We start from the raw sequence: 21,590 nt of genomic DNA, 5'->3' as shown, positions 1-21,590 counted from the left end.
CTAATTGGTGGATTCACATACTGTATATGTGTCATTGTCTCACCATATCTGTTCAGCTAGCTCCCAGTAGTGCATTGTTGCTCCTTAAACAAAGGATACCAAAAGAATGAAGCATATTTTATAATAAAAACAATTTGGAAAGTTGTTTAAAATTGCATGTTCTACCTTCTTAATGAGAGAAAATGTTGAGGGGTTTTATGTCCCTTTAATAAAATCTTGCTTTTGTTTATATGTATATTTTGTATATTTATTATCTATATGTCCTGGGTAGAACAAAGGACGCGTAAACATGGCACTTGTGTGGCTACTGACGATTTGGAAGTACTTATTGGTGGTAAAATGCTATAACATTCATAGCTTTAATATGTTATTTGAACTTTTTTAATAAACCAATAAACAGTCATGTTGCTATTACATGGGAATTGCGCATGTGCACAAAAAGGCAATAATGCGTCTTACAACAAATCAAAACGTTTTATTGAGGAATTAAATACATCCAAAAATGCTAAAACCATCTGCTTGAAAAGTGTTTACTGAAAGATTAGAATATAGCTGGCTGTTTTTAAAAGGTGTACAAAAGTAAAAAAATAAACTTGTATTATTCAGATGGAACATGCGATTTTAAGTTACCTTCTGTTCTGCTTATATTATCATATTTTCGTCTTGGTATCCTTTCTGGAAACTTAGGGCTCGTTTATATTGAGCCGTAAATAAAATGGAGCCTTAAGCTACCGTAGTGGCAGACAGGCAAAAAGTACCAGGTTTCCATTGAAATATTTTACGCATTTCGTGCAGTCGCTTTCTTCGTGTAGGAGTAAGTTAACATTGTGTTAATGCTTCTATCCTATGTCGGATTTATTGAAAATCAATTTGTCGCTATGGTAACCCGACCATACATGTAAAATGTACGTTTAACGTCTACGCTTCTTACCTGTGATATTCTCTAAAGAGAAACAAAAACAAAGATACGCGTATTTATAATACATATTTTTTTTAACTATAAGCAAATACTATTTTTTATTATAATAATATTTTCCACTTTATTAATATATGTAATATATATTGCTGCCCTAGGCATAGGTAGTTTCATTTCTGTAGATATGTGCTTGCATATATTTTTATATGTAAATACATACTGATATTTCCATAAAAACATAAGTGCAACTATTCCTATACATGGGGCAACTATAAATATTACATATTACAATTTTTTTCTACATTGAATCACTTGTATTATTTGCATTTTTTGTAAGTTTTAAAATGTCAATGGGAAATAGATCTCAAAAAGCTCTTTAACCCCTAGATGAGCTGGGCATAATTTTTTTCAATGTATTGACAGCCTCCGACAATGTATTATAACGGTTTGAGCTTTCATTGGAAACCTGCTATAAGTTAACACTTAACGGCTTCTAATACTTTTTATTGGACGTAAAAATATTTCCTGGTTGCCAATGTTGAGATATAGGGGCTGAATTATCAAGCTCTGAACCTGTCCACCTGCTCTGAGGAGGCTGACAGACATCGCCGGAAATCTGCCCGATCGATTACGATCGGGCTGATTGACTCCCCCTACTAGCAGCCCATTGGCCGTGAATCTGCTGGGGGCGGTATTGCACCAGCAGTTTACAAGAACTGCTGATGCAATAATAAATGTCGAGAGCGTATGCTGTCGGCATTTATCGATGTGCAGCAGACATGATCTGCAATATTGGATCATGTCCGCTCGCACAATAATAAATAGGCCCCATAATGCGCCATTGGAAGCAGTTAAGAAACGAAATTGCTTCCGACAGCATGTTTATCGGTTTGACCCCTCGCGCAAACCTAATTACTGCTCAATGAAAATGAGCTCTTAGTTTCTTTTCACAAGAGCATACTGAGGTAGGCTGTAGAACGTGCACGTGTCTTGAGCCCTATGTGGTAGCAGTGTTTTCAACAATGTTTGTAATAGACAGGTGCATTATTTCACAATTCCTTGTGCAAGGCAGCGGTTGCTGATACAGCTTAACATATCTGTGCTTACAAATATATTTTGAGTTGCACTTATGTTTAAATATATTTGGGGTAGGAACTATCTAAATGCCAGCTTTGTTATTTGTTTGCACAATGTATAATAAAACCTGAAGTAATGCATGGCTTGTTTGTAACAATGCTATAGTACTCAAGACACATGCACTCTCCTATGCATACCTCAGTATGCCACTATGGAAAGGAGCTAAGCTAACAGAGACCAAAAGAAAGAGGTCAATTAAATAGCAGAAGGGTTTTTCTAATGGAATGAAATGACTAAGAATTTGAAACCAATCTATGAAAAGCTTTGATGTACGGCTCTTCTTATGGACTGGAATAGATCCCAATGTTCTCTGCTGTGTGACAGAACTTTACAAACACAATAATAAAAACTGCAAGATTAGCACAGAATATAAAGTATTTAGTGTCACTGTCCCTTGCCAAGTGTCTCTGAAACGTCCTATTTGAGCCTTGCTTTGGGTTTACACAAGATAATTCTGTGTGGGCTCATCAGGGTAACACCACACCCCAGCAGTGATTTGTGGTTTCTTGCTAAGACACTGCTGCCCACAAACCATTTTCCAGGGAAAGTCTATGAGAAAGTGATGAGAGAGACCCTAATGCTCTATATTTAAGTTTCACTGGTAAATATTTGCTCCCACACCATGGCTGCGTGTCTATGGTCTTTAATGTGTGATTTCTATGTGTGTCTGGTGGTAATTCCAGCTTAGACAGATCTGGGTGGGATTGTGCTGGCATAAGGGTGAAAGGGTGAGCCATATACAGAATGTAGCTTCTATTGTAAATATTTTCTCTGCTTTTGTGCTCACCCATTTATGCAATTTTCTCACCTTTCAGTCAGGTAGACTTTTGTGTCTCCTTAATAAATCTGAAGACAGATGATTTCTCTTGTTGCTCGGGGTTCAGTACTAACAGAGTCACATCTCATGATCTTCTGACTGCGGGAATGTCACATCCCTGTTTGTCTCTGTGCATTTTACGCAGTGACTGCCAATTGCTTGCTCATTGGAAAGTGGTCCAAATTATTTTCACTGACTGCATTTCCATGTTATATGGATTCCAGATTCAGTGGGAACATAATTATTTGACAGATTACTTATAGATTATTTGTGTACAGAAAATTGTCAGACTTTGTGACGCAAAATTATCTTTTTCTTTCTTGCATCTGAAAGCACTTTTTATATTAATTATTGTATTTTGTTAAACAGAATTGTTCCTGTGATCAGAATGTGTTTGTGCTTGTGAGGCAAATCATTGTCTAACAATAAAGCAGCAAAAGATCTGAGTATCAGCCAGGGAGCAATCAGTTCTTAAAAAGAATGCAAGAATGACATGCTTTAATTTGTTACCCTTGTGACTCCAGATACCTATGTGTTTAACCTGTGAAAGGGGCGTTAAATGCCTAGGTAAAATTCCACTTGGGAGCTACAAGCCTTGCAACTTCTTCTGAGAACTGCAGTCAACCAATAGAGTCAACAGTCACATGGCCAGCCAATCACCACTTGTGTCTTGCTTAGGATACGTTTGCATCTTCTTCAGAATAGAACTTTTTAATAAACCCTTTGTGAAGGCTAAACACATACTTCTTTAGGGCCACTGATGCTAGAATAACTCGCTGTAACACATTAAAGCTAGTAATTTTTAAATTACAGTTTGCTTTTAAAGGGACATGAAAAAGAAACATTTTATTTCATGATTCAGATAGCGAAAACACTTGTAAGAAAAATTCCATTATACTTCTATTATCAAAGTTGCTACATTCTCCTGGTATCCTTTGTTAAGGAACAGCAATGCACTACTGGGAGCTAGCTCAGCTTAATGCTGAGTCAATAAGAAGAGGCATATATGGTATGTGCAGCCACCAATCCACAGCTTGCTCCTAAGCTTACCTGAGTATGCTTTTTTTAAACAAAGGATACTAAGAGAACAAAGCAAATTAGATAACAGAACTAATTTGAAAGATGTTTAAAATGTCATGCTCTATCTGAATCATGACATTTTATTGTTTAATGTCCCTTTAAGACCCAGTTGCCCACAAACATGCACTTCCTATTAACTTCAAAATAAAACAAAAAAAGCTTCAGCTCCTTTTTATATTTCATGCAAAAAAAATATTGCTGCTGTCTTATATAGATGAAATGTAGAGTTTACAGTTCCTATAAGATTGTGAATGAAGCCCCATAACTGAAGACAATATTGTATCTCTGCCAGTTATTTGGAGACCAGGCAACATTTTTATACAAATGCAGATATGGCTTTTATTATCTATTCTGAGACTCTGTTATCTCAGATTCTTTTTACAATAACTTCCATCGAGTTCTGTGGGGAACACGACTGCAAGTTGTTAGAGATGTATATACTTTATAGAACGCTGCTGTGAGCATTCTGTTTGTTTTGTTGTATATTTTCTAAAATGATACAGTGTAAGATAATTAGAATGTTGCACATCTGCCCAGATTATTGCTTGAGTGCCTCATCTATCTATCTATCTATCTATCTATCTATCTATCTATCTATCTATATGTCTATCTATCTATATGTCTATCTATATACCATCTATCTATCTATCTATCTATCTATCTATCTATCTATCTATCTATCTATCATCTATCTATCTATCTATCTATCTATCTATCTATCTATCTATCTATCTATCTATCTATCTATCTATCCATCTATCTATCTATCTATCTATCTATCTATCTATCTATCTATCTATCTGACTATCTATCTGACTATCTATCTGACTACTATCTATCAATCTATCTTTATTATTGAAATACAAGTTTTAACAGTGATTTTAAAGGGATATGGATCATAAAAAGGAGTTGGACTGGGAAGAGCTAAAATGTGTACATATGTACGTGGATTTGTATATATGTATGTATATATATATATATATATTTATATATATATATATGTGTGTATATATAATTTATATATATATATATATATATATATATTTATATTTATATATATATATATATATACACTCCTTAGAGCCTTTCCCAGTCCAACACCTTGTCAATACCATATCCTTTTAAATCTCTGTTTCAACATTTATTTAAATAGTAAACCTATGTTTCCGTTTAATATATATATGTGTGTGTGTTAGGTACTTTATTTAATATATTATAAATGTGTTTTTATTATGCATTTATTCTACATTTTCCAGCACTGTAACTCGCCACTTGGAATATGAGAGAAGACAGTGCACCCTGAGCTATCCAATAAAAGTAAAGTGAGCGCAAAAAAATGACGGCCGCGTTCAGATTCTCTGCTAAAACATTTGTACTATTCACTTGTAATTCCAGATAAATGTGCTATTCTTATCGCAGGGTCACAATATGGATAGCACACCCTGTACTTACCATTAGCTCTCCATTTGTAATCTAGACCATAATCTCACTTGTATTGGTTGGTTTTACATGTACTTGTAAAGTAATTGCACCCAGGTAAATAAGAAATAAATTAAAAAGTCTCTTAAAACTGAATGCTCTACTAAATACATGGAAGTTTTAATTTTGTCTTTCATGCCCCTTTATTACCAAGCATTATATTAGTAATTCATTAATGTGTTAATGGGTTTTAGAGATTGGCTTATTAAAATGTCAGCGTGCAATTCGTTAGTACAGGACACATAATTAAAAATTGAAAATGAATTATTTAATTTATGGCCACACATTGAGATTGCAGATAAAATCTGTTTGCATGAACGGAGGAGGTTAATCTGACATTGAAAAAAGTCTGATTTCATTTGTCTTTCAGGACATTTCAAGGTGGTGTCGTTTATTGTCTTAAGACTAAATAAAAAATATTGCTGTTTTATTACTACCATGAAACTGTCTAGAAAATACAGACAACACTACAAAAATAACATATTTGAAACATTTTCCTTTATTTGATTATAATAAAATACTGCTGAGCTGAGAAAACTGGTAAAAAATGATTTGAATTAATCAAATGAGTTATTTGAATAAACAGAATAAAACATTATTTGTGTGGAGTCCAACAGATTAATTAGAAATAGTTAAACTTTGTATCTGCAGCATGATACATAGATAAATCAATGACATGTGATTCTAAGGACAAAGCATTAAATATTTATGTGTTTACTGTGGTAAATGGAGATAAATGACCATTGGAAATAATTGTATAAATGGGTTTTTAGAAACTTTCTCTTCTCTCACCAGCAATTTACAAAGTTACTTCTAAGTAATTTCTCTCAGTGTTAAAGAGACATGGAAGTATTTTTTATTTCATTATTGCGTTTAAAAGAGGGGATTTTACAAACGTAAAAGATGGTTATTTAGTTGTTAGCAAAATATGTTTCCTTCCTGAATAATCCTTTTTGTGTCAAGACTTGTGGAGAAGTGTCCAATTTTACCAGTATAGTTATGAGTGTGAGTTGGTATCGGCTAGGGAACAGAGGATTTTTGAGTACATAAATTTCTTACTTTAATTATCTTTGTACGAAAAACTTACCATCTTTCATACATGTGACATAATTTTTAAGCTAGTAGTGTGGAGGATTATACTATGGGCTAGATTTATCAAAGGCTAGGTGAACTCTGTCTGTACCTCGCCTGTAACTGTGCCCCAGCTCGCCTCCAGAGAAGTGCACATGTGTGCCTGAATTTATCAAAAAAATAGACGTAACTGTGCAGGCGAGCTGGGGCATAATAATGATACATTTTGCCTGTCGGAAACAGCATTTACTCCCAATATATCACAGTACATCCCTATAAATATTTATGCCGCCATGTTTTGGTTATTTAAAAAACGTTTTTTAAGTTAAAGGGCCATAATACCCAAATGTTTAAACACTTGAAAGTGATGCGGCATAGCTGTAAAAAGCTGACTAGAAAATATCTCCTGAACATCTCTATGTAAAAAAGAAAGATATTTTACCTCAAAAGTTCCTCAGTAGCCACCTCCCATTGTAAAGGATTTCTAAGCAGCATTTTAGTGTGTCTGTCCTGGGACAGCTTAGGGGATGAGCCATGTGCACTCTCATATTATTTCACCAATCAGGTAAAGGAAGCTTACTATGAAATCTCATGAGAGTTAAGTCAAATCTCATGAGATCACAGTAAGAGTTCATGACATCAGCACTGCTGATGCTGATTGACTGCTGTTCATTTCTTCATTTTTTTTATATTTTTACCTGCAGCTGGGAGTAGCTGAGTATAACTTTTTACACAGAACTTACTCTGCTGAGCTGAGGAGATTGTGAGGTAAAATATCTTCCTTTTTTACATAGAGATGCTCAGGTGATATTTTCCTGTCAGCTTTTTACAGTTATACTGCATCAGTTTCAAGTGATTTAGCATATGAGTATTATGTCCCTTTAATATTTAGCTTATATTTATCTTATATAATGTTTCTGTGCTGTTTTTGCCATATGTTGATAATTTAAGATTGCAAAAATAAATATATCAATATATCTATCTATAAAACTGTTGGTACCCATATGCGCCAGTGGAAGGGCAAATTTCTGCCAATAACAGTCTCTTCTTGGCGCTGAGCCTTTGAAAAATTAGTTAAAAGAAGAAAGTACCGCATCACAAGATGTAAAAGCATTTATTATAATGGTGTTCACCTCAGTCTGTATGGCGAAATATACAACACGCAATTGAAGCCGAAATTGCAGTTCCCTATCGGCGCAAAACAATGATAAATAAGAAACCGGGCATATTTGTAGGTCAGGCTGTTAAATTACGCCTATTACTAATGTATATTGTTGCACTCAGGAGCTGTGATGAATATGACGATCAGGTCGTATGTGCTATTTTGGACGGGATTAAAGGAGAATGGCTTTGATAAATCTAGCCCTATGTCATATCTGCTAACATTTCCCAGAGGGTATCTGAGACAGTGAGGTGAGGGGGCTTGTTTGTGGAGCTGTGAGAGGAAGGGGGACGTGATATTTCTGAAGGCATGGCTGGACATGCCATGTTGGGTTGGCAGGGACAGGAAGTGTCATGGGAACAACCTGGGTAGTCTCTGGAAACCAGTATATTTGACAGTGGAAGCTGTGGGACAGGCCGTGGGCAATCCCGCAAAATCTGGGACAGTTGAGATGGATGTCATGTTCTCTAGTGGCAGAATGAGAAGGTCTTTCCTGTTGTGACAAGGTGACATCCTGTGCAATGATGTCACACACAATGACAAGGTGAAGAAACAGAGAAACTTTGTTGCCCGTGCACCCAGGTGATCATGGTAAAAACACAGATTACCTGCAGCCTTATCCTCAGGGAAATCTGATAGATCCAGGGGAAGTATTCATGAGAGGCAGCTTATAGCTCACCTGCACATTTATATTCCTGAGTGATAAAGTACTGACTGCACATTCATGCAGCTTCCCTTCCCACTCAAAATGTATTAAAAGGATATTTACTTTATAATAAAATTACTTTTTTTTACTTTGTGCTAAACCCCTGCAAAGTTCTTCTATTTTCCGGTCATATTAGGCTGAAGCTTTGCAAGCCAATCAGGAGCGTACATACATGGGTACACACCAATCATTGGCTGTTTCCTCATCAGGAGCTAAATGGGGTTGCTCTAAAAGTACAAATATGTATTTGTTAACCCTTTTGGAATAGTTAAACTAATAGTAATAGAAGGTAATGGGCTAGATTACAAGTGAGGTGCAAACGTTTTTGCACAAGCGATATCATGTTTTTGCGAGCAGTTTGAATTGTGCTGATATTACAAATTGAGCGATATCGCGATTTACGCTTCAATCCTCACCACGATCTCAGAGCTGTGGAAAACAGTTTTTTCTGAAACTAAAAAATTGCACTAAACACATTGTAAAAATGTTACACTCATAATAACACCATCTAATAAAAAAATAAAGAAAAATATTGCATTAAAGCCTATAGGGGCTCAAACATATATACACATATAAAAACATTAATATATTTGTCATATTTTAATGTTGCGTATGCACATATTACAGTATGTGATCATGTTTGCGGATATTACAGTATGCGATCGGGTATGCACATATTACAAACAAACAAGTTAAAGAACATTGGAATATGAAATATGCATAATTACATGTCGTGTTTGCGCTAATGAGAATATGTCATGGTGTTTGCGAGAAAAAGGGGGTGTTACGGTTTTTGCACTAGTTGGGTTACTGCTAAGGTTTTTTTTAATCGGTAATGCTAGCGCAACCTGACTAGCACAAATAGATTAACTCTAGAGGAGTTTTTAGCGATTGCAAAAAAATATATACTGCACTACTTGTAATCTAGCCCATATGCAACATAGTGCATTTGAATGTTCCTTTAAATTGAGGTCAAATGAGATTCAAATGGTTTTTATTTCCCTTTTAAATGATGAGACAATATTAGGTGCATACGAAACAAGAATTCACTAAAATGTCAGATACTGGTGGAACTATTGTGCTATCACTCAGGATTATATTCTTCATAATACATCAACAATTTAATAAGGTTACTAAATATAAAAGGAACATGAAAGTCAAGATTTAACTTTCATGGTTCAGATAGAGGCCCCGATATTGGGGCCATTTCAGTGCAAGCTCATTCATGAGAAGTAATTATTAAGTTCAGTTTCACGTCCACTAGTTCACAACCTCAGAGGGTGTAGATGTCAGACAACCCAGACTCATTTGTCCATGAGGATGGACAAGCACTGCTCGGAGTTGGGGTTAAACAAGCGTTCTTGTGCAAGCTTACATTCCAGCAGCCAATGCTGCCCGGAGGCCCTGAATGCAAGCTGACTGGTTCTTGCCGGCACACACTATGATAAATGGGGGCCAGAGCATGTACTTTTAAGGCACTTTTTAGACAACTTTTATTATCAAATTTCTTGGCATGTTTACAATGGCCAGTGAGACATTTTTGATGTTGATACAATCACAATTAGACATTTTCATTGTTTATCAACATAACATACTTAACATGAACCAATTCTAATTTTTCCGATCACAATCCAAGTTATTAGTTCTTAATAGAGATTCTGCCATTTTGTTCACTGCTGAATGCAGGAGTAAGAGGCTGCTTGGGGTATTTGTGCAAGTGAAACACACAGAGAGAAGTGCACCCTCAGGATCGAACAACCAGCTCAATACCATTGTTAGACTGTTCCATGGCGATTTACCACCTGGGTGCAACTTCTTTTAGCCCAGTAATGTTTTTAACATAGTAGAATTTTCCTGTAGTATATCAGCCTGATCCCGTGTATTACGGTCAGTCCAGTGCCTAAATACCAGGCAATTCCTCTCTGAACAAGGAACACAGTAACCCAAGAGGAAACCAGACATGGACTCCTTGCCTATTGTGCTTAGAGGGATGTGGCTGCACCTCACTGATGAGGCCGAAATTATCATCTTGGTTTGCCATTTCCCTTGTGTAGAGGACAATTGCCTGGTATTTCAGGGCTGGGCTGACCTTACTAGGCAGGATCAGACTGATTTACTTCAGCAAAGTTTTCCTCTGTGAAAAGCACAAATGGGCAAAATTAAGCTACTCCCTGGTGGTAACCGGACTATAGAACAAGCCACTTAGCTGCAGACTGCTTCTCTTTCTGTTTGTATTTAAATCTTAATGAGTTTCACTTGCACAAGAAGATATTTATCTCTGAAAAAAAAAAATACCGCAAGCGCAAGATACAAGCGCTTTCTGCTTGATCATATGAAGTTAATATTAGAGAAATTGTTAACCCAACAAACACACGTTGTTCACGGTACCAATTATGCCCATGTTCAAAGTCCTTAGATAGACTTGCACACATATCTCTATGGTTTTGGTACACAACAGGTTAATTGCACACATCACCTAGTATCATCACTATCACTAATAAAAAGGACCAATCAGCATGCAGGCCCTTTAACCTGTGATGTAATTGCTAAAACACCCATATCAACATTTTGTTTAACTATGCGCATTTCTTTTTTCAATTACAAAATTGGGAAATAAACAATGAAGAAAACTATTTTGTGTTGTTTTTGGGAGGTAAAGATTTTGAGCTTCAGGGGTTTTAATGGCTTAAGCATTTTGTGATTGTGATCACTGGCCACAGTTCAGAAATCAACTCCCAAAAACCAGTGCAAAATGATTGAACTGTTTTGAAAGCAATAATAAAATATTAGCGCATTTTCTTTTGCATCACTGTGTCACTTGAAACATTAAGCACTTCAGTGCCACTGAAAATAACAGTTCAGTACAGCTGAAACATATCAGAGCTTTGCTCATTCAGCTGTATGACATTTTAGGAATGAAGATCTCATTCACTGAGCTTTGCCAGAATTCTACATTTTTGTGGGAATTTTTGATCCCAGTTCAAAATATATTTATCTGAGCTTTACAAGTGAAATGTCGATATGCAGGAATGATGGCAAATAGCTGCTCTTGGAATATAACACAGATGACAATGATTCCATAGTTCAGAACAGTCTAGTTGTGGAAATGTCTTGCGGGGTCACCCTGCGTGGCCCCTTGCTACAAATTAGAGGGAATACAGACTGGAGAATTTGCTTATTACTGTTTTAGATCTAAAAGACACCCTAGTACAAACTTATTAATTGCATTTAGTACAATTATGCTTAGACCATGGTGCTAACAAGTGCGTAATTACATGTATGTGATGATTGGAGTGAGATTAATAACAAGTTTAATAATGTTTATCTGCCTCTCAGTTTCTTAGATACCGCTCCTGACTTGTTGTCAATGTTTAATGACCATCATTAGAAGTCATTTGCACATCATCAGACATCATCATGTTGTAAAGTCATCAGCTAAGGTACAACATTATGGGTGATGTCTTCAGAATGATTAGCAGATTACCTTACTGATTACTTCACAAGCACGAACAGCCAATGAATGACTAGAGAAATCTGATTTAAATATTTTGGCCTGTGGGCATATTTCAGGATGGCTTCTGATGACTAGTCTGGAGTCATCGATTACTTCACAATGACTCCAGGAAGATCATCCTTTTTTGGCTAGGATATTCATTTAAGCCAAGTTAAACAGCAAAAAGGTGATTGTGACTCTCAGTTGCCCCATTCCCTCAGTTAAACAGGTTAGTAGCAATAGATTCTGGTCCATAAACCAATGTGTAGAATCAATGCAGCTTGTAAGCCTGGACTGGAATGTCTCTACCCAAAAATCACTCGAACCTGACAGCTCTATGCAATTGTATCCTCACTTCAAGATACAATAGTTATCTTAACAATCTTCAAACATAAGTAGCCATTAAGGCATTCATATTCACAGACCAGTATAGTTACCAGCAGGAAAAGCACTGCTTTTGCTTAGCCGGTCAATAGATGTCTGTGCTGTGTCGTTCAGGTGAGTGAAAAAAAGGCTTCTTGCTCTAGAGCCGGTTTGGCAGCCGATCCCCTACGGTAGACTATGTTAAGGCTCTAACATCCAAATCCTCCGCTCCACCAGCAAGAACTCACTGTCTGGCGTCTACCAGGAATCCTCCTTCTTACCACTACTGGCTCAATGCTCATCTAGCAAAGCGGCCTCAATAGCCAATCCTCTTTCAGGAAACAGGAACATACCTTCCATACCACCAATGAGGGAACAGCTGATTCACCCCAGAGCTCACACATGGACCGTTATACATAATTGGCACTCCCAATAGCAATCTCCATTGCTGTAGGTACAAATAAAGGAACAGAGCTGCTAAAAGTTACATTTAGTTCAAAAATCTTAAAAAATTTACATGGCTTACATGAAATGGAAATAATTTAATTTATTTAAGCTACACGCTTCCAGAACTTTTATTATTGTGAGTGGGGATGTAAAAATGTTTGAGACCAACAAATATTAATTATCACATACAAAGCTGAAAAAAAACAGGGTGCTATGTATAAAACAGCAGGGTCATTTAACCAGGAGGTTCATCTCTTTATATATGTGAGACAAACTCATCGCAGGATTTGAGAATAATGAACATAAACAGAATCAGGGACTGAACTACCGTGGATGCAGAGGATACAACTGCAACAGGGCCCTGGAGGTCCCCCCTCAGGGGGGAGCCAGCTGCCTTCAGCACAAACCATGTTTTTTGTTTATTTTTATTTTTTTCATCTGCCTGCTACTCATATCACGTGGGTTACACAGAGTCTCAGTCAGTTGCCACAGCTCACCAAAGAATAGATCCATTGGTGCAGCTCAGTCTGAAGATCTTCCCATTGGCTGGCAGCTTTGGTGCGCACATTGGCTCTGAACCCTGACTGCACGCGTAGTCAGTAGTGATAGCAATATATGCACACAGACACTGGGAACTAGGGAAGCACTGGGAAGCCAACATGAGCATACAAAATTTGGCCTCACTGTCTGGTTCGGAAACTTGGATGAGGATTTGTCACTAGAGCAGGTAAAGGGAAATAACAGTGGTGACACAGCCAGTGGCACATATTAGTTTTAAGCAGTGGAGAGATGGGTGTTTGCAAACAGTGGTTACAGCACTTACATGGTCCGGTGATGGTTAGCTTGCTGGTTACGGTGCCCGTAGACGGCCGTGCTGGAGGCAACAGGCATCGATGTCTGACACTGCTAATCCTGCATGTGATGTTGAGACGAGACCCCCCTCCCCTCTTGGGAATCATGGGTCTAATATTAATTTCCTAGACCTGCATTGTGTGTAAGGGTTCAATGCATATTTGGATAGCAGTAGTCTGAAAATGTTGAAATATTTTCTCTCATTTATTTGACTACTCAGTTTTACAGCTAAACTATTAAAAATGTATAAAGGGCTGCTCACTCCCTATGCGTTTGTTGATATAATGACTATACTTAACCTCTTAAGGACATATGACGGAATTTTTCCGTCATAAAACAATTGAGCAAACTGAAAGCTGTGTCCTTAAAGGGTTAAAATGACAAGTCTAAAAAAATGCTGTAATGTGTTACAGCATTTTATTATTGCATTATTATTTGCATATATCTCTGTGTTTAACTCTTGCAATGGGCTAAACACATAGTTAAAGTCAGCTCCAGAGATACTAGCTGAACACATCTGATAATCCAAAGACAAGAGGCATATGTGTGTAGCCAATAATAGTAAACTGGATAGTATTGCACGCTTGGTCTGATCCACAAAAGTTTCATTTTGACTTCATGTCGCTTTAAACAGGCATTTAATTCCCCTTTTCAATAAATACCACAGAAATGAGTCAATACTTATAAAAGATCTGCATAAAATGTTAAACATAATTATAGTTTACATTACCCCCTGTTTATAGCTGTGACACTTCAAGCTGACCTTGTAGTTCAGCTTATTTTAGTCTGAGATAAGAGCTTAGAGCATTCTAGTTGCAAAAAAAAGCTACATCTATTTGAGTAACAAGGAGACAAAATGAATGGCAGTCTCTGTGTATTGACACTCTGTATAAACAATAAGCATGTTGTTAGCTGTGCCTTGCTGCGTCTTGTACCCAGAGATGCTTATTCACTATTGTGCACATGCCCCTACGTTTTACTGGCTTATATTTAGTTATATTTTATAGCTGCGGAACACTTTCATGTTCTCTCTATAAAATCACTCATAATAGAGGGGGTGTTTAAGTGTTTCCCCTTTATTTGTTATTGTCATAATAAAGGGCCAGATCACGAGTGGCGCGTTAACAGTTACACACAATCGATATTGTGTATGGGGTTTATCACAGGTGTTTGCAAAACACATCAAAATTGCATTACAATTACGCTGATAATAACACTATAATAAATATTTTTTTTAAAAATTGCACAAAAAGGCTCAAAGATATATCTTAGGTGTTTGAAATAAAAAAGCAGGCAAAGGCTTAACATATTGATACATACTTAAACATGCCTAATGTATACTGTATACTTGATAGGAACACTTTGATCCAAGGGTCTCTTAAAGACACAGTCTCAGACATCCACCATGGCGTTACTTTTGTAACGGACTTTCGCACACAGTATACTGAAATATGCAAGATTGTTAAGAAACACTTTAAATTCCTTTCAGCTGATGATAAATTGGAAAATTGTGTCAAAACTGGCCTAAGATGCTCTTATCGGAGAGCAAAGACTTTGGCAAATGTTTTGTCACCATCAATGTTACCTGAAATGAATAAACCTGTGAGTTCATGGCTAATTCACAAAGGTTTATTCAAATGCAGACAAAAATGTCGGGTCTGCGAATACATTATGGTGTCAAACATTTTCAAATCGGAAGTTACAGGTGACACGTTTCCAATCAACAGCTGTCTGAAATGTACCTCAACTTATGTGGTGTATCTTCTCACCTGCATATGTTGTCACCTACAATATGTAGGATTAACCACTAATGAGGTGAAGGTTCGCATTCGCAACCATTTATCCACCATTCAAGCAGGTGAAGCAAGTACACCACTAGTCAGACACTTTGCACGTTGCCATAATAAAGATATCAGTAGCTTGAGATGGCAGGCCATAGAGAGGGTGTCATGCCCACCAAGAGGAGGTGATCGTGATCAGCTGCTGCAGAAGAGGGAGATCATGTATTGGATATTTAAGCTTCAGACCAGAGTACCTCTGGGTCTGAATTCAGAGTATGACCTAATAAATTTTTGGAAATGATTGGTCAGTCCATGCATCTCCCTCTTCTGCGGCATAGGTTTCTGATCACATGCACTAACGTGCGATTCCCTATCTATCTAATTTAATTTATTTTATTTTATTTATTCTTCAATTTATTTATCATTTGATATTTAATGTTCATTTTTTACTGGGGATATTTGATATAAACATTTGTATTCGAATATATTCAAAAACACTTAAAACAGTCAAACTAGTTTGATTGTTTATTGTGTTACAGTTTTCCTCATTCTCCATTTTTCTAGCACTTTGTGTATATATGTACATTTCTTCATTGAATATAGTCATATGTGAATGTTGAGAAACTTTACAGCGTTTACACTATTGAGTTTAACTACTAAGCATTTGTATGAGACGGATCATGTTATCCCTCTGTTGACTTAAATGTATAAAATGCAATGTTTATAATCAGTACTTAATTCTAACTCAAAATACTAATTACTGTGTCTTTGCATTTCCCTGCATATCTTAGTTTTAATCCTAATGGATATACACGTTTAGGGCTATATATATGCATTGGTAAATATTTAAGTAAATTATATGAATTACCATATGAATGAACTACAAAGAGGCCTTTATGTTCAAAAGCGTACATAGGGTTAAATATCCCTTAACATAACTTGTTAACAAATTAAAGTTTTAACCAATAGAGTTTGTCCAGCTGTCTTAAATAGGTAGGCTGTGATTTTAACTGCAGCTATGATTACGCCTTGAGTGGCGAAACATGTCAGCAGCAGCAACCGTTTTCAAGTATGTCTTGTGAATTTCTGATGATCATGTACAACATGGATTTTTAACAAGCAATAAATCGAGTTTGGAATTGGAGAAGCCGTTTGCATTTGTTTTTTCTTCTTACCATAACTTCAGGCAGCATAAGAGTTCTACTCAAATTCAGTTCCTGAAGTCCCGCATCCATAAGTGATTGACGGCTCCCACGGAGGTCTGAGCCGCTTTGGAGAGTTGCACAGTCCGGATTGGTTCCTGGAATCAGGTGGTGAGTGTCACTCCCCCTGCATACGTAGGACGCCAAGAGTTACCACTAACCGTCGATTGAGGACACACGGACGGAGTTTCAAGCAACAGTACTTATTGTTCCATTCAGGATATCTATACCGGATCCTAAGTCTCCTAGATTGGTGAGTCTAGTCATATAATTGACTGCACTGTGGCTGCACTGCAAGTGAAGTATTACCGCTTCCCAGAAGGCTGTGCACCTGCAGCAGAGCCCGGGACTTTTAGGTATACGACCTGTTACAGTTACTGTTGATTTTCCACATTTGTATACACAATTCAGCATGGTGGCGTGACGGAGTGACACCACACACACAGATTGATTATATATTCCTGTATTGAACATTTTACTATAAGTTCAGGAAAAAAAACGTCTGTTCTGTTCAACCAGGGACATTACATAGTTGTGTTCATTTACTTTGACACCTTGAACTTAAAAGGCCACTTTAGTTCTCACTGTGATCAATTTGCTCATAATAATATTTTTTGGTATATTGCCTGATAATACCATTTTCACAGCGCTTACTTCAGTTGTCCTGAAAGGAACTGACCAATTCTCATCATGGAAATCTCACAATTTTTTTCATTAATGCCTCTTTCAGCAAGGGACAGCACTGATACAGACATTACAAAAGTTTTCTCAACAGATAAAGTTAATTACTCTCTTTCTGGTCTTTTTGAAGAAATGGAAAAGTTACTTATTAAAGAACATAAATTGCAATGGGACATTTGGACTTTAGATACCTATGTTAAACTTAAAATCATTCCTCGTGGGTTACGTATTAACAAATTCCCTACTTTTGATGTTACTGATATGGATTTAATTAATTCTTGGAATGAGATACTTTCTGATTGCTCTATTCGTTTAATGCTACTGTTAAATTCTTACAAACTGCATTTGTTAAACAGTGCTTGTGCAATGCCGCACCCTGCAGATTCACGGCCAATCGGTCGCTAGCAGGGGGGGTCAATCAGCCCGATCAGGGTGATCAGGGAGAAGGTGGTAGATTAGAGAGAGGGTGAGTGATCAGGGAGAGGGTGTGTGATTATGAAGAGGGTGGGTTAACAGGGAACGAGTGGGTGACCAGGGAGAGGGTGAGTGACCAGGGAGAGGGTGAGTGATTAGAGAGAAAGTGGGTGATTAGGAATAGGGTGCGTGATTATTGAGAGAGTGGGTATCCATGGAGAAGATGGGTGATTAGAAAGAGGGTGGGTGATTAGAAAAGAGGGTGGGTGATTAGAGAGATGGTGGGTGACCAGGAAGAGGGTGGTGATTAGGGAGAGGGTTGGTGATTAGAGAAATGGTGGGTGACCAGGAAGAGGGTGGGTGATTAGTGAGAGGGTGGACGATCAGGTAGAGGGTGGATGATTAGGAAGAGGGTGAGTGACCAGGGAGAGGATGGGTGATTAGGGAGAGGGTGGGTGATTAGGGAGAGGGTGGGTGATTAGTGAGAGGGTGGATGATCAGGTAGAGGGTGGATGATTAGGAAGAGGGTGAGTGACCAGGGAGAGGATGGGTGATTAGGGAGAGGGTGGGTGATTAGCGAGAGGGTGGGTAATTAGGGAGAGGGCAGGTGATTAGGGAGAGGGTGGGTGATTAGGGAGAGGGTGTGTAATAGGCAGAGGGTGGGTGATTAGGGAGAGGGTGGGTGATTAGGGAGAGGGTGGGTAATTAGGGATAGGATGGGTGATTAGGGAGGGCGTGGGTGATTAGAGAGAGGATGGGTAATTAGGGAGAGGGTGGGTGATTAAGGAGAGGGTGGGTGATTAGGGAGAGGGTGGGTGGGGTGGTTGATTAGGGAGAGGGTGGGTGATTAGGGAGAGGGTGGGTGATAGGCAGAGGATGGGTGATTAGGGAGAGGGTGGGTGATTAGGGAGAGGGTAGGGTATTAGTGAGAGGGTGTGTAATTAGAGGGTAGGTGATTAGGCATAGGGTGTGTAATTAGGGAGAGGATGGGTGATTAGGGAGAGGATGGGTGATTGGGTGATTATGGATAGGATGGGTGATTAGGGAGAGGATGGGTGATTAGGGAGAGGATGGGTGATTATGGATAGGATGGGTGAATAGGGATAGGATGGGTGATTAGGGAGAGAGTGGGTGAAAGGCAGAGGGTGGGTGATTAAGGAGAGGGTGGGTAATTAAGAATAGGATTTGTGATTAGGGAGAGGATGGTGTCCCTATGAGACATATCCCGATTTGTAAAATTTCCCTTAGAAAGAATCACTATAGTTTTCTAGTAAATTTTACTCATCCTCTTCGATTTCTTAGTCATTCAGTACTAGTAGAAAATGAAATTTCAAGCCTTGTAACACAGCCCATATGCATTGCCGGGGATCTGCTCATTACATATATAATTGCTCCTGAGAGCTTAGTCTACTAGTCTACTAAGGGCATGAGCACCAGCATATTGCCTGTCGGATGTAAAACTAGGGGTACTTATGTATGAGAGTGCAGCAGTTCCCCCATAATGCATGGCAGATCACTGCAATATATAATTAAAGTACAATATTTTCTCAGGTCTAAGCACCAGTCTGGGTAAAGTTACATTTCCTAACTACACCAAACAAATCTGACCCAGTGCTAGGTTTAAAATGCATCTGCCTGTCTAATGTCATTTCAGAAATATAATCAGCCTTGATACAGGGGCTGACATAGCATCTTCACACTCTGTGCCAAAATGCCTGTGTACACTTTAGATCCTGTATTAGTTACACGATCAGAGAGAAAGAACTGGGACTCGGGCACGAGCCTGACCATACTGATCATTGGGAATATTCCACTTGCATTTTCTAGACCTGAAACAATTACTTGTCTGTCTACTCAGCCCACCCTGTTAGTTAGCACGCAGGATGGTGGGCTTGTTAAACAGGACCATGTATGCCCTTTCAGTGCTCCAAATGACAATCCCTATTCATTTGCAAATTGGTTTCAACATTTAGAATGATATTTTCACTATATTTCCTACTAGTGTAACCCCTTGGTGGTTACGCCTTAATTCACATTCCTTCTGCTTAAAGAATTATCAAGAAAAGTTCTAGTATTTTGATTTTAAATAAACAGAACACCAAGCTGACAATATGATTTTGCCTCAGTAAATCCCTAAGAACACAGAGATCTTTACGGGAGGACACTCAGGGCTTGAGCCCCTGGTAGAAAGACCTGTATCTGTCCTTGTTTTTGCAGCTGCAGTAGGGTTGTCATGATTATCAGGGATGTTGTGGTCGGAGGTTTTGTATTTACTGCTTCAAGAACATCTCAGATCACCCATCAGGCAATAGTGTGGTATTTAGAGTCATGGTAAGGTTAGGTTGTTGGGTAAGGATTAGAAATAGGGCTGCAGTTATGGTTAATCCCTTACACAACAGAGAGGGCTGAACACACATTATAAACCAATAAGTTATAGACCTCTTTGGCATATAAAGGGTTATTGGGAGTTTGCCAACAACATACCAGCTGTGACCTATGACTGTGGCAATATTGTCTTTGGGTTGAAAATGAGACAGAATGCTGTAGACTAAAATAGAATGGGTATCAACTTGAGTAATAATTAGTAGAAATTATATCTCAGCTATAAAGACACCAATAAAGACTGGACAGATGGATGTGAAAAGTGACAAACGTATATAGACGATTTACAGTCAGGACTAGCATAGACCCTGGCACTAACAATGCTGCTTATCAAAGGTAGTGAGGATGGAACTGGTGAGCGGGAGATATGTTCTACTGCTTATACCTTATTTGTCCCCTATTTACTCCTCTTGGGGAGGGAGCAGGGCATATGGATACACATTGCTCTTACACATTTGTTGATACCTTTGATAATTGGGGATGCTAAGAGAATAGTTGGAGGGGCTTAGCACATTAGATAACTGCGGCATATCAAAGCTTTTAAAGGGAAATTAAACACTCGAATTGCATCATAAAATATTAAATTATTTAATAATGTATTTTGTCCTGTTTTCCTGTAATTTAACTAAAAAAATTTGTTTTCCAATTCCCATGAGAATTGGAAGTACAGAATCCAGACTTGATAATCATAACGCTGTTCCATTATACTCAGTCATTGTTTGCTCATTTTAGTAATTCATTTACATTATTCCCTAGCAGGCCTCAGCAGGGGAGATAAAAATAACCTAGGTTATAACATTGTCATACCCGTTACTTTATGAAGACTAGACTTCAATATTTAAACTAATATAATTTAAAGGGACAAAAAAACACATTTTTTTCTTGATTCAGATAGATTTAATGTTAAATAACTTTCCAGTACACTTCTATTATCTAATTTGTTTCATTCTCATGGTACACTTTGTTGAAAAGCATACCTAGGGTAGGCTTATAAGCTGCTGGCTGGTGGCTATGTATACACACATGTAGAAACATAGGCCTAGATTTAGAGTTGGGCGGTAGCCGTCAAAACCAGCGTTAGAGGCTCCTAACGCTGGTTTTTACTGCCCTCTGGTATTTGCAGCCAGTCATTAAAGGGTCTAACGCTCACTTTCCAGCCGTGACTTTTCCATACCGCAGATCCCCTTACGTCAATTGCGTATCCTATCTTTTCAATGGGATCTTTCTAACGCTGGTATTTAGAGTCGTGGCTGAAGTGAGCGTTAGAAATCTAACGACAAAACTCCAGCCGCAGAAAAAAGTCAGTAGTTAAGAGATTTATGGGCTAACGCCGGTTTATAAAGCTCTTAACTACTGTGCTCTAAAGTACACTAACACCCATAAACTACCTATGTACCCCTAAACCGAGGTCCCCCCACATCGCCGCCACTATATTTCAATTTTTTAAACCCCAATCTGCCGCTCCGTACACCGCCGCCAACTACGTTATCCCTATGTACCCCTAATCTGCTGCCCCTAACACCGCCGACCCCTATATTATATTTATTAACCCCTAATCTGCCCCCCACAACGTCGCCGCCAGCTACCTACAATAATTAACCCCTAAT

At 38.0% G+C, this 21,590-nt stretch overlaps 1 protein-coding gene across 3 annotated transcripts in view; it reads left to right on the top strand.

Annotated features, from left to right (window-relative positions):
* Positions 1 to 21,590, top strand: part of DAAM2 (dishevelled associated activator of morphogenesis 2) — a 776,135-nt gene that overhangs the window by 182,317 nt on the left and 572,228 nt on the right. The window lies entirely within an intron of this gene.

This window comes from Bombina bombina, chromosome 4 (assembly GCF_027579735.1).
Source record: "Bombina bombina isolate aBomBom1 chromosome 4, aBomBom1.pri, whole genome shotgun sequence".
Taxonomy (NCBI): domain Eukaryota; kingdom Metazoa; phylum Chordata; class Amphibia; order Anura; family Bombinatoridae; genus Bombina; species Bombina bombina.
Note: the sequence above shows the minus strand (reverse complement) of the source record. Positions and strands in the feature narration are given on the sequence as shown.